Below are 16632 nucleotides of genomic sequence, written 5' to 3' on the forward strand. Positions count from 1 at the left end.
GGCCCCCGGGCGGAGCAGCAGGCACCGGGCCCCCGGGCGGGGCGACAGGCACCGGGCCCCCGGGCGGAGCGGCAGGCACCGGGCCCCCGGGCGGAGCGGCAGGCACCGGGCCCCCGGGCGGAGCGGCAGGCACCGGGCCCCCGGGCGGAGCGGCAGGCACCGGGCCCCCGGGCGGAGCGGCAGGCACCGGGCCCCCGGGCGGAGCGGCAGGCACCGGGCCCCCAGGCGGGGCGACAGGCACCGGGCCCCCAGGCGGGGCGACAGGCATCGGGCCCCCAGGCGGGGCGACAGGCATCGGGCCCCCAGGAGGGGCGACAGGCATCGGGCCCCCAGGAGGGGCGACAGGCATCGGGCCACCAGGCGGGGCGACAGGCATCGGGCCACCAGGCGGGGCGACAGGCATCGTGCCACCAGGCGGGGCGACAGGCATCGTGCCCCCAGGCGGAGCGGCGGGCGCCGGACCCCCAGGCGGAGCGACAGGTCTCGGGCCCTCAGGCGGAGCGACGGGCGCCGGACCTCCAGAAGGAGCGACAGGTCTCGGGCCCTCAGGCGGAGCGGCGGGCGCCGGACCCCCAGGCAGAGCGACAGGTCTCGGGCCCTCAGGCGGAGCGGCAGGCGCCGGACCCCCAGGCGGAGCGACAGGTCTCGGGCCCTCAGGCGGAGCGGCGGGCGCCGGACCCCCAGGAGGAGCGACAGGTCTCGGGCCCTCAGGCGGAGCGGCGGGCGCCGGACCCCCAGGTGGAGCGACAGGTCTCGGGCCCTCAGGCGGAGCGGCAGGCGCCGGACCCCCAGGCGGAGCGACAGGTCTCGGGCCCTCAGGCAGAGCGGCGGGCGCCGGACCCCCAGGAGGAGCAACAGGTCTCGGGCCCTCAGGCGGAGCGGCGGGCGCCGGACCCCCAGATGGAGCGACAGGTCTCGGGCCCTCAGGCGGAGCGGCGGGCGCCGGACCCCCAGATGGAGCGACAGGTCTCGGGCCCTCAGGCGGAGCGGCGGGCGCCGGACCCCCAGATGGAGCGACAGGTCTCGGGCCCTCAGGCGGAGCGGTGGGCGCCGGACCCCCAGGTGGAGCGACAGGTCTCGGGCCCTCAGGCGGAGCGGCGGGCGCCGGACCCCCAGGAGGAGCGACAGGTCTCGGGCCCCCAGGCGGAGCGGCGGGCACCGAGACACCAGGCACGACAGTGGGCTCCGAGTCAACTGGTATGACCGCAGGCACTGGGTCAGACATTGGATGGTCTGGCTGGACAGCGGGCATCGGGTCACCAGGCATCAGGTCATTTGGCTCGACAGCGGGCACCGCGTCATCTGGCAAGGCAGTGGGCTCCGAGTCAACTGGTATGACCGCGGGCACTGGGTCAGACATTGGATCGTCTGACCGGACAGCGGGCATCGGGTCACCAGGCATCAGGTCATTTGGCTCGACCGCGGGCACCGCGTCATCTGGCAAGGCCGTGGGCTCCGAGTCAACTGGCATGACCGCGGGCACCGGGGCAGACATTGAATCGTCTGGCTGGACAGCGGGCATCGGGTCACCAGGCATCAGGTCATTTGGCTCGACCGCGGGCACCGCGTCATCTGGCAAGGCAGTGGGCTCCGAGTCAACTGGTATGACCGCGGGCACTGGGTCAGACATTGGATCGTCTGACTGGACAGCGGGCATCGGGTCACCAGGCATCAAGTCATTTGGCTCGACAGCGAGCACCGCGTCATCTGGCAAGGCAGTGGGCTCCGAGTCAACTGGCATGACCGCGGGCACCGGGGCAGACATTGAATCGTCTGGCTGGACAGCGGGCATCGGGTCACCAGGCATCAGGTCATTTGGCTCGACAGCGGGCACCGCGTCATCTGGCAAGGCAGTGGTCTCCGAGTCAACAGGCACGACAGTGGGCACCGGGTCATCAGGTACCGGATTGTCTGGCTCGACAGCGGGCATCGGGTCACCAGGCATCAAGTCATTTGGCTCGACAGCGAGCACCGCGTCATCTGGCAAGGCAGTGGGCTCCGAGTCAACTGGCATGACCGCGGGCACCGGGGCAGACATTGAATCGTCTGGCTGGACAGCGGGCATCGGGTCACCAGGCATCAGGTCATTTGGCTCGACAGCGGGCACCGCGTCATCTGGCAAGGCAGTGGTCTCCGCGTCAACAGGCACGACAGTGGGCACCGGGTCATCAGGTATCGGATTGACTGGCTCGACAGCGGGCATCGGGTCATCAGGTATGACAGCGGACACTAGGTCACCAGGCATCAGGTCATTTGGCTTGCCAGCGGGCACCGCGTCATCTGGCAAGGCAGTGGGCACCGAGTCACCAGGTACGACAGCGGGCTCTGAGTCAATTGGCACGACAGCGGGCACCGGATCAGGTACCGGATCATCTGGATCAACAGCGGGCATCGAGTCAACTGGCCTAATAGGATCGTCAGGCTGGATCAGTTCATCATGCTGGGTAGAGGCATTAGGCCGAGTAGAGGCTTCAGGCCGAGTAGAGGCATCAGGCAGAGTACAGGCATCAGGCCGAGTAGGGGCTTCAGGCCGAGGAGAGGCTTCAGGCCGAGGAGAGGCTTCAGGCCGCGTAGAGGCTTCAGGCCGAGGAGAGGCTTCAGGCCGAGGAGAGGCTTCAGGCCGCGTAGAGGCTTCAGGCCAAGTAGAGGCTTCAGTCTGAACCACGGAAGGCAGGCTCACCGGTTTGGATACTGGCAGGATGGTATTGGTTGGAAAGAATTTTCGCTTTTTTCTGGTTTTAACTACTGGAGCACTGCAAGTAAACGCAGGTCTGCAAACGAATGGAGCAGCTGGAGACAGAGAAGAACTGGAGGATGGAACAGGAGAGGGAGCAGTTGCTACAGAGGGCTTTTTTACAGGATTAAAGGCAGGATAGGTGCAGCGAGTGGGAACAGGGTACTGACATGCGGTAGATAGCCAAGTATACTGGGCTGTAACTGGAGGAGCTGGTGGGAATACAGGAGTAGAGTTAGAAGCAGGACTGGGTCTTTGTAAGCTGACTGAGGCTGGGTGCAACAAATCTGTCCATGTCTGCAGTAGGGGTTGAACAAAGCTGAGCTTACACAAAGCCTGTCTGGTCAATGACTGCACTGCGTTTATACAATCTCGCAGTGTCTGTGGTGAACATGTGGAATAACGCTCCAGAAAGTAACCCACATCATCCTCTAATAACCACACCAGGGACTCTACCTGGTCTGCACTAAATGGTGGCAAAAATTCATCCCTGCATTCGGGGGAACCAGATGAAACCAACTCTGCACAAACCTCAATCAATGGCTGCACCTCAGAGAACACTGTGCCCTGATCTACTAGAACATGAGCGAGCCGTATACATTCTAGCAATTCATCCCGGGTATACTCCTTCAGAGTTTGATAAGCATACTCCCTGTCATCAAACACTAGCAGATATAAATACTCAACCTCATCAAGATCCATCCTTCCCATCAACAAGCCAAGATGGCTTCCCTGTGCAGCCACTTCTGGTCAGGATTGGCCTTGGTGTAATGTCAGGGCTCCCAGGTATGACCAGAGGTGTGTGACTGAAGCAGGGAAACGCAGACCTCAGATATGTTATAAACAATATAATTTATTAACACTAACAGTACAAACATAAACGCAGTGCAATACTAAAACATAATACAGTGCAAACAAACCAAACCACCCACAGATAACAATACATACAAGCAAGCGTCGTCAGGCAGGCCGGGTCAATATCAATAAGGCAGGTAGGTACAGGGGGAGCAAGCGGAGATTGGTCAGGGTCACAAGCCAGGGATCAGAACAGGTAGCAAGCAGCGTGGTACAGAGGGTCAGACAGAGGGTTGGTCAGGAGCGAGCCGGGATCAGAGCAGGAGAAGTCAGCAGCGGTTCAGAAACAGGATGCAGGACAGAAACAGGATGCAGGGCCCAGGACAAACACAACACCAAGGCAGAGTCTGTGGGTCTGGCCATCCCTTAAATACCCCAGCATCATCAGTTACAGGTGTTAGCTGGCTGCAAAGTTGAGTCTCTGATTGCAGGGAACACCCGCTGGCCAGCCCTGGTACTGCAGATCAAAAGGCAGGTGAGTCCCACCATTGCTGGCCAGTCCATTCCTAACATATTCTGTCAAAACCCCATCTATATTCCCGCTGAAGGAGGAGTACGTATAAAAGGTCCAAATAAAGAAGATACCCCTACATCTATCTTCACCTCCCATTCTTCCCCTCTCCAACCCCCCTCCCTCCAAATCAACCCCGTTTCCCCCAACCTCTCCTCCCTCTTTTCATTGCCCCTTGGCCTGTTTCCAGCCCTGGAATCTTTTGTGGTTTAATCCCGCTATTGATTCCTCCTCCAGGGTGAGACTCAGGACTTCGGAAGCATGTTGAAACTCCAAAAACCCATTTTCTCTCTTTTCTTTTCTCCCCTCCCTTTAAGAGAAGAGAGAGAAGGAAGGAAAGAGAAAGGGATAAAAAAAGAAAATCTATTTTTTTCCTTCTGCATTCCCCCACCCTCCTACTGATTCAGGACTTACATCTTACAGATATCACCGGAGCCTCCCCCCTCCCCCCCCCCAAAAAAGGAGTCAAAAGGCCACCTATAATACCTATATAAGAGAAAGGAGAGATTTATATATGTAGTGCCGCCGGGATACCGGTGAGACGAGAAAGAAAAGCCTCTCCCCCCCTGCTCCCTCCACAAAGCACCCTCCCTCTCAGTTCTATTAACATCTCTTTTTAGAGACTGCCATCTTTCCTTTTCTAAAGCTATACTCTCCTTACCCCCTTCGGCCCAGCCCGGAATGTCCATCATCTTTAAATCTAATCTATCACAAAAGTCCCTTAAGTCTTCTGGGAATCCCAGTCTCACTGAATGTCCATCTATCCACCCAATTAGGCATGCTGGGAACCTCTAGTTGTATCGGACATTTTTTTTCCGCATTTGATCCAGCAATGGCTTTAAATTTGCAGATTAATTTCTTCAAATGTTGCTGGATTCCCCCGCATCTTCTTCCAAATATTTACTTTGTCCTCATGGAGGTGGAATCTTACAATCACATCTCTGGGGGTATCTGCTGAGACTCCTTGAGGTCGCCTAGTTCTATGAACTCCATCCATTTTCAGTTGGTCTGTCACTGGTCTACCGATTATTGCATTAAACACTTTCGTCATTTTGTCCCATAGATCTTTTCCTTGCGATACTTCTGGCAAGCCCTGGATCCACAAGTTGTTCCTTCTGTCTCTGTTCTCATGATCTTCCAATTTGTATGCTAGCTTCCTTTGTTCTCTCTGGATTTCTTCCATATGCTTTTCTAATTTTGTAATTATTTGGGCATGTTTCTCCAATTTAGCCTCCGTTTCTTCAACCCGAGCTAGGACTTGTCCCATATCATTATGTAATATTCCCATTTCCTTCTTTATAGAGTACTCTAACTTCACAAACATTTCTGTGATTTCCTGTTTTGTGGGCATTTATGAGTTTGTTCCCTATTCCTCTATATTTTCTATTTCTTTTTCACTTTCCATTGTTTTGAGATCTTTTATCTTATTCGTGGTCAGTGTACCTAATGACAGTCTAGTTTGGTCTTCATTGTTGTTTCCTAATTCCTGTCTTCCTCTTACAAACTGCTGTTTCTCAGGTGTTTGAGCCTCTGGACTTTTCACACCTTACAGAATTTTGTATTCAAAATTATGGCTGATATCCTTATATAGCAATGTAAGTTTTCCTCTCCCCTTCTCCGCCGTGTGTTGCCGGGTGCCCCACACTGATTTTTAAGTTCCTTATCTTCTGCCGTTCACGTTTTCTTTTTGGGACTTTTTATCAAGTTTATCCAATTATTCCTCTTCTTCCCTCTTCCTCTTTCCTTCAATAAATATATAGAACAGGTTTTAAAGTTCATAGAGTTCATGAAGGGAAAAAGAAAACCAAAGAAACTTTCTTCCTATTCTAAGACCATGGGTGACCCCTCCTTTCCTTACTTGGTCTTCCTTTATTTTACCCCTTATTTGTTTCTGTCTCCAATAAAACACCCCTTTTGGACCACCAGAGGGACAATTTTACATCTATTCCCCTTTCCCGTATAAGTTCAAGGATTTAAGGATTTGACCGCTTCCCGCAGCCACTCACCCTCACCGCTTGAGTCCAGAGAAAGAGACCACCCGGTCCTTCTAAATTTTCCTTTGTCATTCATCTCTGTGCTCTGGGCTCCTTCAACTGGGAATTCAGTCACCGGAGGTCTCTAGGGGTCACCACTGACAGGGGAGGGGGTCACCCTCCATGGGTGTTAAGTTATCGACACCCCAAAAACGGTTCACAAAATACAGTGCAATTAGCTGAATTGGATAGCATGGGTGTGAACACTCATAAGAGCCGATTCCAGTGCAGGGGAAAAAAAGGTGCCTGCACCTTTTGTGCAGATGCAGTGCGATTTGCAGCGCAATTTGAGCCATACAAAATGAATGGCTCAAATCTCACTGCAAAGAATTGCATGTGATTTGACCACTAATGAGGTGAAATTCCTGTCCGAATCGCATGCGGTTTCCCACACCACAATAGTGTGAACTGAGACTTAATCAAAGGATTAATCTGAATAACTTGCATTTGCCAAAAAAAGATAGAAATCCATTTATGGAAAAAGCTTTTACATGACATACTTTTGACACAAATGTTCCTACCTGAATACCTACATCTTGATATAAATAAGAAAAAAAATAGGATTTTTTTTTCCAAATGTATTCCTATGGAGCAAGATTTAAAACATTCTTGGTTTTATGTATTTTTTATGTGGCTGGATAATTGTATAACTAATCGCTTTATACTTAGCATATAATTTATCCTCTTCCTGGCCCCTTCAACTTGACTAAGTCCCTTGGTAAAATGTGTCATAGGAAAGGGTCATATCTTCTGTTGCAATAATGGTGTGCTGCTGAAATTCCGACTTTCCGAGGATGACTGCTGGTCTTGATGAGTGTGTAGACCCATAGAGGAAGGCAGATAGGCTGATTAGGCCTGATATCAGTGAATGCCTCTGAATGAAAAAAAGACTTGCAGACATTTGTTCTTTTTTCTCTCTGAAAGTGTTTTAGCTGCAAAACACTGACAACTGATCAATAATTGGAATGATTCTGCTGAGCTTTTCAAAGGTTGCTAACTCCATACACATTGGTTATCAACTTGCAAAGAACATCAGACATGGATAAAGATCACCAGCTATTGTAAGCTTCTTCAAGAGATGTAGGAGTCCCTACAGGAATTTCTACAAAGAAGAAAGTTGCAGATCTAGCTGCTTTAACCACAAAAATGCCCCTGACTGTCCTCAAGGACTATACAGTACATCATTAAATTTTCATATTCATGGTGTTTTGCTAGAACTGTAAAAATCTGGGGCATCCCTGGGCACTCTAAAGGGAACAATGATGTAGCTGGTGTGGCAGTGCGGTATCCTGCCACAGTGAAAATCACGGTGGTGACCCAGGATTCTCAACTATACAGGCTGAGGGGCTCCAGGCAGTTCTCGTAGTGCAGAGGAAACTGGTTTATCAGTTTCCTCTTTGGTTTGTAAAGCCTGTTTTGGGACCTGTGGCCTGGAGATTTCTAAGAGATTTGGGAGGGATGAAATCTCCAATCCTGGGCCCATGTTTTGAGAGCAGCCAGCGCGCTGATTGCACAGGTGTGTGCAGGCCTTTTTGTGGAGGCCAGACCATGATTCTTGGCCCCGCCCTGGAAGACAGGCGGTCACTGCCTTTGAGTCAGGTGGGCTTCACCTAGGAGAGGTAGAAGCCAGAGTAGCTGTGTGCTAGTGGCTAGCTGTGAGCGAAAAAGCAATATTTTGGAAAGAGTCTGCAGGAGACAGACAGAAATCTGTGTACAAGCCAGGAGGCTGAATATTCGTTGCATTTGTTTGATGGTGGGTACCCCTGTGCAGGAAGCATGTTATTGAACTTTCTCTTTTTAAATAAAATTGGGCTAAAAGGCCTTTAAAAAGAAGCGAGTTGCAGTGTCCTTTAAAAAGCTCTACCACTTGGATGTGAGTTCCCACACTGGACATGTCATTGGCAACTATGCAGAAATTCCTCTGTAGGTGTAAAATGCAGGGTGTGGCTGTCTTGGGCACATGCCCTCCAAGTCCTGACCTAGCAATGCCTATGCTTACAGTCATAATGTGGGTAGAACCTGATCAACTAAAGGAAAAGTCTGACAGTACATGCACAACAAACAGGCACCGGTGACTATACATAGAAAGCACATGGGCACTTACAGTCTGGCATTTAATTGTTTAATCTTGATAATGTGGGCCAGTGATGGACAATGCTGCTATTACATGGACAGAAAACAAGCTTTCATGGCAATTCATGAGTAACATACAAGAAATCATAATATATCAAAAAAAGGGGAGAGATTTATATCAACCCAGTTTCCATCTCCAGCCATCTTACTTTTAGGAAAGGGAGAAGACAAGTGCACACCCCTTCTCCCATGCTTCCCAAACCATACCACATGCCCTCAATGTGGAGGGACAAGGGCCTCCTCCCCACAACCTTGGCTGGTGGTTGTGGGGTTTCTGTGTTAAGGGCTTATCCATAGGTGTGCACACACGGTGTGTCGGCTTTCCTGGGCACACCTAATCACCCTGTGCACATTAGCATTATCACTCTGTGTGCCAGCAAGGAGATGAGAAAGATCTCCCTCTTACCAGTTCTGCCATAAGAGAAGTGCTTGCGCACTTCTCTTTCACTGTGCCGGCAGGGAGATCAATGTGTGCGGGCCTTATATATATGCAGACACACACGCATGTGTGTTTGAGCTTTGGAGTGCACACCTTAATGTAATAGGTTGTGCAAAGCTATGGGCTTATCACAATCTTAACAGTCAGGGAGCACCTAGATACTGCACTTCTGCCAAGAGAGAGAGTATGTAGTACACAGTACTCCTGCACAGTCACAAACAAATGTAAATAGTAAATAAGGACAGCACAGGACAAGTTGCTTAATAAAAAAAAACCTTAAAAAATAAGTCTCAGAATGTCCATCCATCTTCAATCACATCGTCCAATGATGCAAATAAACATTAACCACAATAAATAACGCCTACAGAAAAATGCCACTGACCAATGGGATTTTAAAGTGCTTTGAGAAGCTATACTTAAAGGGGCTATATAAAATAAAGTTTATTATTATTACTATAGGACTGATCCCATTGCTGACAGATATATTTGAACCCAGGCTCCATCACCAAAAATAATTAAAGGGGTGGTGACATCCTTGACAAAATATTACCATGTGCCATTTTGTTTTTGTGCTTTTCTCGTCAGTATATGAATCGGGCGGGGTGACATCACTATTTACTGCCATAGATAGAAATGGTAGAAACACCACTACTATATATGGTGTTCGGACAGAACATTGGCCTCACTTCTTGGTGGTCAGACTGAGGTACTGAAGGAGAAGAGAGCACTGCCATGCCTCACCCTGATTCTTTCACCACCTGTAGTGTTGACAGTTTGTCTTGGTCTGAGCAGATGGTGGAGGTGGAAACAGCATGTCAATCCAAAAAAACAGCATATAGGAAAGCATTGCAACATGTTTTGTTATCTTCCCAACATATCAAGATACATGCTCATTTTATAACTCCAAAGACATGCTGGTAGGTGAATTTAATCCTGTCTAAATTGGCCCTAGTATGTGTATGTATGAATGTGAGTTAGGGACCTTAGATTGTACGCCCCTTGAGGGTTAGGGACTGATGTGAATGTACATATATATGTAAAAAGCGCTGCGTAAATTGACGGCGCTATATAAGTACCTGAAAGAAATAAATAACAATTTTATAATACAAAATAAGTGTATATCAGAAAAAATATCAGAGTACAATACAGATTATCAATAACAGAGTCACAAAAAACAGGATTGGAAAGAACAAAAAGTCTAAAACTATAGCTACCATATAGAAGTTGAATGCAGTAACTTCAACTTATAGGAAAGAAAATGTGAAACCTATTTACAGTATGTCTGACAGCGGCATCATGTTCAATCAATGGAATTTAATTTAACTAGAAATTGGGGGACAGTATAGAAGGCCCAAATCATTTTGAGGCTATGCACCATTTGGCAAGAAGAAACTTGTATCTAATTTCTCTTCACATTTAGTCCAACTCACTAGGAGTTTATTTAAGACAATAACTAGGGAGTTATATATATCCCATATGGTTAAATATTTATGGACACATGATCTTCACACTTTTACAGGCTTTTTGGTCATATCACATTGGCTAAGTGGTTAGCACTTCCACCTAGCACAATTAAATTGTTGATTTGAATCCGAACCATGACAATACCTGCTTGGAGTTTGCGTGTTCTCCCTGTGCCTGTGTGGGTTTCCTCCATGGCCGTGGAAAAGGGGCTTACCACCAGTCCTCCTGTATGGCGCCCAGGCCAGGAGGGGAGCCCAGGTAGCTGAATGAATTGGATGTGGGCAGGGAGTGTGATCAGCATGGTGGTGAGGGGTCATTACTGGAATTGATCCCCTGTATGGCTCTCTCTGCAGCAGCTGAAAGCTGGCTTCTTCTCCTCTCCCTCCCACTGTCTTTCAGCTGCTGCAGAGAGAGCCATACAGGGAATCTGTTCCAGTAATTGCCCCCCCCCCCAGCACCCATCAACCCTCCCTATGCACCTTACATTTCCCCCTGCTGCCCAAGCCCCCCTGTATGTCCCCACCCCTACAGTGCTGCCGGCTTCCCTCCTCTCCTCCTTCCCACCGGAAGCTGCAAGCACACAATATGATCCTTCAGGATGGAGAGTAGGGGTAGATTCCAGTAAATATGTCACTTTTACCAGCCCCTTCCTTTCCTGAATGAAAACAATGAGTGATCAGTACCAATCACTCATTGTGTTCAGTTATAACTGAAGCATAGTAAACTGTATTTTTTTTTTTTTGGGAGGGGGGGGGGGCTGTCAGGTTGGCTGTATGGGGCCCGTGGTTTCTAACAGCAGCCTTGCCTCCCACACTCCGAAGACTTTATGGCTGGTTAATTGGCTCCTGTCTAAATAGGCCCTAGTATATGTATGTATGAATGTGAGTTAGGAACCTTAGATTGTAAGCTCCTTGAGGGCAGGGACTGATGTGAATGCAAAATGTATTGTATATCTAAAGTGTTGTGTAAATTCACAGTGCTGTATAAGTACCTGTAATAAATATTCCAAAACCTGTGCACAAAGCTCTTTATGGACCTGGCTTTGTGCACATAGATACAGTTGTGCTGGAACAGAAATGGACTTTCCACAAACTGTTACCAAATGGTTGAAAGCACGCAGCTCTCCAAAATTTCCTTGTATGCTGTAACATTAATAGTAACCACTGGAAATGTCTGGCCTCAATAAGTTAGAGAGGTTTGCACATACCTTTGTGTGCTTATGCAGCATAGAAGATGGAAGATGAGACTTTTTACCTTGGAGCTGACTTTTTTTAATCAAACTGAAGTTTAGAGTTAAAGTGGACCTGAACTGTAGAAGCTGTGCTCAAAATAAGCAAGTGGAGCTCAAAGGAATAGTTATCAATATAGCCTTTGGGCTGCTTGAAGCTGATCTTTTGCCCATTACTGATTTACCCTGCCTTGTTCTGCACTCATACTCTGTGTCGAAGTGGCCACCTTGGCACAGGTTGGTATTCATTCAGTTATGTCAGAGCTGCCCTGGTGATTGGTGAGCTATGGAGGAATATTCAAGAAGCAGGGAGAGCCTTGCACTTTAGTAAAAAGAACAGTGTAGCACTGTAGTGACATCACAAATCTCATCTCAAACACAAGACTAGCAGTCAGAGGCAGTAGTGCCTTAGATGATTGCACACTGCAGATATCCAACTATGAGGCCCAATGTACAGGAAGTGTCCGGATTTTTCCAAAAAATTTAGTTTTTTTTTTTTAAGGATATGCTTAGGAACAATTAATATACCGTAGATAGATATTCCATTTAAGATATTTCATTTAAGATAGCAAATCTGCACTTTTTTAAATTTAATGTATGTATATGATTAATGTTAATGATGTATAAAATTCACTTTTTTAATTCCAAAAATAGAGATGACATATATTGTCCCAAATGAACATTGCTAAAAGAATCTTAGATAGGAAAGTGTAGCTAAAAGTTAGTCTCTGAAACAATTTAATTCCCAAGCCTGAAAGAAGGTCTTAGGCTTAATGTCTGTTTAGGGATACCCCCGAAGGAGGCACTTGTATTTTTGCTCAGGTCTCCCCTTTGTTTTGCCCTGCAGCCAGGTACAAAGTATTTTCCACAGCCAGGTGAACACACACCCCCTGCTCGTTGTCTCCAATGACCAGTCTAGAGAATGTTGTTTTGGGAGTTTTATTGTAGAATTAGGGATTGGGGATTTTAGTATGATACTCCAAAATTAGAACTATTCACAGTGAGGACCTATAACTGATATCTTAGTTAAGTACTGTAGAAGTCTGAAGGCAGATAGAAGACTTCTCTTTAGGTTGTAGCAACAAGTAATTAGGATCGAGCAAAGTCCCTTGCAGTAGCTGACAAGCTGTTCAGAACACCAGCCAGTATTCCCTTTTCTCAGACCTACACTGACTATCAAGCACCAGAGGGGTAGCCAAGCACACAGAGTCTCCAAGGACAGAATGGCAGCCTCCTTCCAATCGTCTAAGCAACTCTCTCTAGTAATACCAGACAGATCTTTGGCAGACATCTCCCCTTCAGTCAGCTTACTGTAGAACCAGAGTCACTCTTTCTAACTTCAGGCCCTCAGGTCACCCACTTGGGGCCACATGGCAGCAGGTGCCGTGCGAGGCAAATCTGCCTCCAACCTGGCTTGGTGCAATCCTCTCCAGGGAAAGACGCTAAACCCATGTGCTCACAGAACATAAATACCACTTCTAGCATGCAATGGGGACACTCTCCCCTGCAGTTGGCCAGGGCTGTATTCATATTCATGCTGTTCATTTGCTTAGCCCCTACCTATGTTCTGGAAGGCTCTCATAGCTTCCTGAAGGCAGGTGAAGACAAACTTAAACAGCATCAGAGCTTCATAAGCAGACCTAACTAATCAATTATGGCACTCTGATAAGCAGAATACCAAACTGAATTTACTTAAGCTGTGTTTCTGCTTAACAGAGAAGCTATTATTATCCTTCCTAACCATACAGATCCCAGTACCTACCTAGGAGGGTGCTACACCTACTTGTGACCAGATTTAAAATAAACAATTATTCCTGACAATCTGTACATGTATCAATGTACCTGCCTGGTGTGTGGGCAGCACAGTGGCTTAGGACTTCTGCCTGGCAGCATTAGAGTCAACGGTTTGAATCCCAACCATGTCACTACCTGCCTGGAGTTGGCATGTTCTCCCTGGGCCTGCGTAGATTTCATCCCACGCTCCAAAGATAGCTCGAGCCAAAGCTTTGTTTGTTGTGGATAGCATGGACCAGAGTTAGAGCACCATTATATTTTTTTAATGCCACCTATATCCTTATTGGGGGGTGGGGACTTCCTTCTACTTCCCGTCAGGACAGAAAGTATTGGGAAATCTCTCCAGCAGGGACAAAGCCAAATTCAAATGTACATTTAGTGAGGAAGGGTTAGTGGCTTCCTGTCCCCATGGTGCCTGCACCCCCATTTCTTGTATAAGCTTTACATGGACAGGAAGTGAGGGGAAATCTTGCAATGGAATCACAGAAAGAAATTAAAACCTGACAGAAATAGAGAAATTAAAACCTGACTTTCTATACTATATCAAAAACTAAAAAAAATGGCCTGGAATAGGGCTTCGAGGGATTGGACCAGAAATACCAAAATGTTAATGCGTTGAACAAACAGGGCAAGGTAGCTGGGCAAATAAAAGCTTAATGCTATTAAGACTTCATACCCTGGGCATCTGCTAAGGTGACTATTGTTCTTTTAACACTTAGGCAGGCCAAAGACGGGCCATTTATCGGCCGAATTTTCGGCCGATAAACGAAAAATCATTCGACTTTTCGGCCGATAAACGAAAAATCGGTCGGCCCCATTGCCGATGCTTCCACCAATGTTCCAGCATGACCGATAAAAATAAATGTGATAATCCGTGAAAAACTGCTGACGGGCTGGCCCCACTAACGGCGTGAATATCGGTCGATTTTTCGTGCGGACGAAAATTCGGCCGATAAACGACCCGTCTATGGCCTGCATAAGATTTGCCAAAGAGAGATAAACCTGGCTGATCTAGGTGGAACTCACAAGGTATAAACTGTTTAAATCAAAATAATAATAATAAAAAAAGTCAGATCTGATCGCTTAGGCAATCGCAGCAGAAGTGGGAGCGGGTACCTGTCAAATTTGGGTACCCCTCGCACCCCAGAGGTGCCAATCCTTAACAGGGAGCAGGGGATGAAGCCTTAAAGCTTTTAGTTGGAGCTCCGCTTTAAGCTGTTTAGCAAGTAAGTGAGAATCTTGATGTCTACATTCATGTCTGAGATGGGCGATACATTTTACAGAAGGATAACCCTTTCCCTGGTTTGAAGAGTACTGACATACTGTATGTACTTTTATCATCTTCAGTGGGAAATATTCTGTTAGAAGGCATCAAACATATCTTGAAGACGTGCAGTTAAATAAAACAGCACATTTTTTAGAAGTGGCTGAAGGACAGACTGGTAGTTTTACAATTTTGAAGCTGTTATTGTCTTGATGGAGCTCTTCAGAAGAAAGGACCATTTAGAAAAACTAGCTCTGCTAACCGTCATAGAGAAGGAAGGTTTAGTCAAAAATGTATACTACATATGTCTGTAATATACTGTATCTGTTACTTTACTAGCTATAGAAAATGGTAAAATGTAACTGTGTGCTGAATGCTCTAATTATTCATGCAGTATGCAAAGTGAGAGAGAAACATTCAGAATCGGAGGTTTCCATGGTTCAAAAATACACAATGCATGCATTTTAATGTAGTAACAATTCATTTCACTAGACCTGTCTGATACATAGCATTAAAACTTAAAATGGTTTAGAAGGCTAAAATGTTTTTTGTTACTTTAATGCATTCTCTGCATTAAGGTAAAAAACTTTTAAAAGCTGTTCCCCCCCAGCTCCCCCTAATTATTTACCTGAGCCAGAACTTGATTCAGTGCAGGGGCCAGGGCCAAGCCACACTGTGTGTGTCAATGGACACACATAGCCTGGCTCCATAGCAAGCCCTCACGTCTGCCTCCATAGCAAGTGCTTGCTATTGTGGCAGACACAGAACCACTGCACAGAGCAGGTAGATATAAAATGTTTATTATTTTAATAAAAAAAAAAAAAATCAATCTTCACAAATCACATTCCTATGTGGCCCACATAGGAAAGAATGGGATTTTACTCAAAATGTTTTTTCATGCAGTAAAATGTTTGGGTTTTACTTCAGAAACACAGACAGGCACTTACATGTAATCAATGTCCACAGAATTCAAGCTAGGAGGTCCGGTGGCTTAGTAAAAAAAAATTAGCTAAGGTGTCACCCAAGTTCAGGAAAGGGTCTCATGTGATGACGATGCTTAAATGGGTATTACATTTCAAAACAACAATTTGGGGTGACAAACACTTTCTGGGCGATCCCACCCAAATCATGCCAATGTTTGGGGTAGTTCCAGCCCTAATTATGCAGAAACCATCTACTTCCAGCTATGATGCAAATACCCTTTTTAAGTTACTTTGTTGCAAGAAACTCAAATAAGGGTTATTTCAGAACACAACCTGGGACAAAGCATTGGGACAGTGGACAGAGATATGGGATTGTTCTGGCAAATTCAGGACAGTCAGCATCTACGTCTTTATTAAGGTCCAGGTGAGGACCTCTGCACCATTCTTCCTGTTACACTTCCGCAATCGACAGCATACACTTTGCTACACATTATGCACTCAACAAACCGTACCATTCATGCTTCGGTACTTAAGACTTCCCACCATGCATCCCATTACACTATGCACATTTCACTATACAACCCCTTACTCTCAGTACACCACAGCATACACCTTGTTGATCTCTGTAGCATGCAACTCATTAGACTCCATTGGTGCTCCACATTATACAGTCATGGCCAATAATATAGGCGCCCCTGAATTTCGGTCAGATAATGCACCACTTTGCCCGGAAAATTGTTGCAATTACAAATGTTTAGGCATTCTCATGTTTATTTTTTGTTTGTATTGGTATGACACAAAATTAGTGGAGAAACAAAAAGTCAAATCTTACACATTCCACGCAAAACCCCAAAAATGGACTGGATAACAATTTTGGCACTCAATTTAATATTTGGTAGCACACCCCTTGGAATAAATAACTGAAATCAATCGTTCTCTGTAACCATCAATGAGTTTCTCACACCTCTCTACTAGAATTTTGGACCACTCTTCTTTCGCCAACTGCTCCAGGTCTCTCAGATTGATAGGGTTCATTTTCCCAACTGCTGTATTGAGATCTCTCCACAGGTGCTCTATGAGATTGAGATCTGGACTCATTGATGGCCAGTTCAGTACTCTCTAGCACTTTGTCTGTGATGTACAGAGCGAGCTGACACAGTTGTACCCTGTGCCAGAAGGTCAGCTTAAATTTGTCTGGAAGTTGATCGAGGTTCTTCATCCACCATTTGAACAATCCTTAGTTGCAATCTTTGA

Source organism: Staurois parvus, unplaced genomic scaffold (assembly GCF_062004578.1).
Source record: "Staurois parvus isolate SC_StPar_1 unplaced genomic scaffold, SC_StPar_1.0 ptg000087l, whole genome shotgun sequence".
Classification (NCBI taxonomy): Eukaryota; Metazoa; Chordata; class Amphibia; order Anura; family Ranidae; genus Staurois; species Staurois parvus.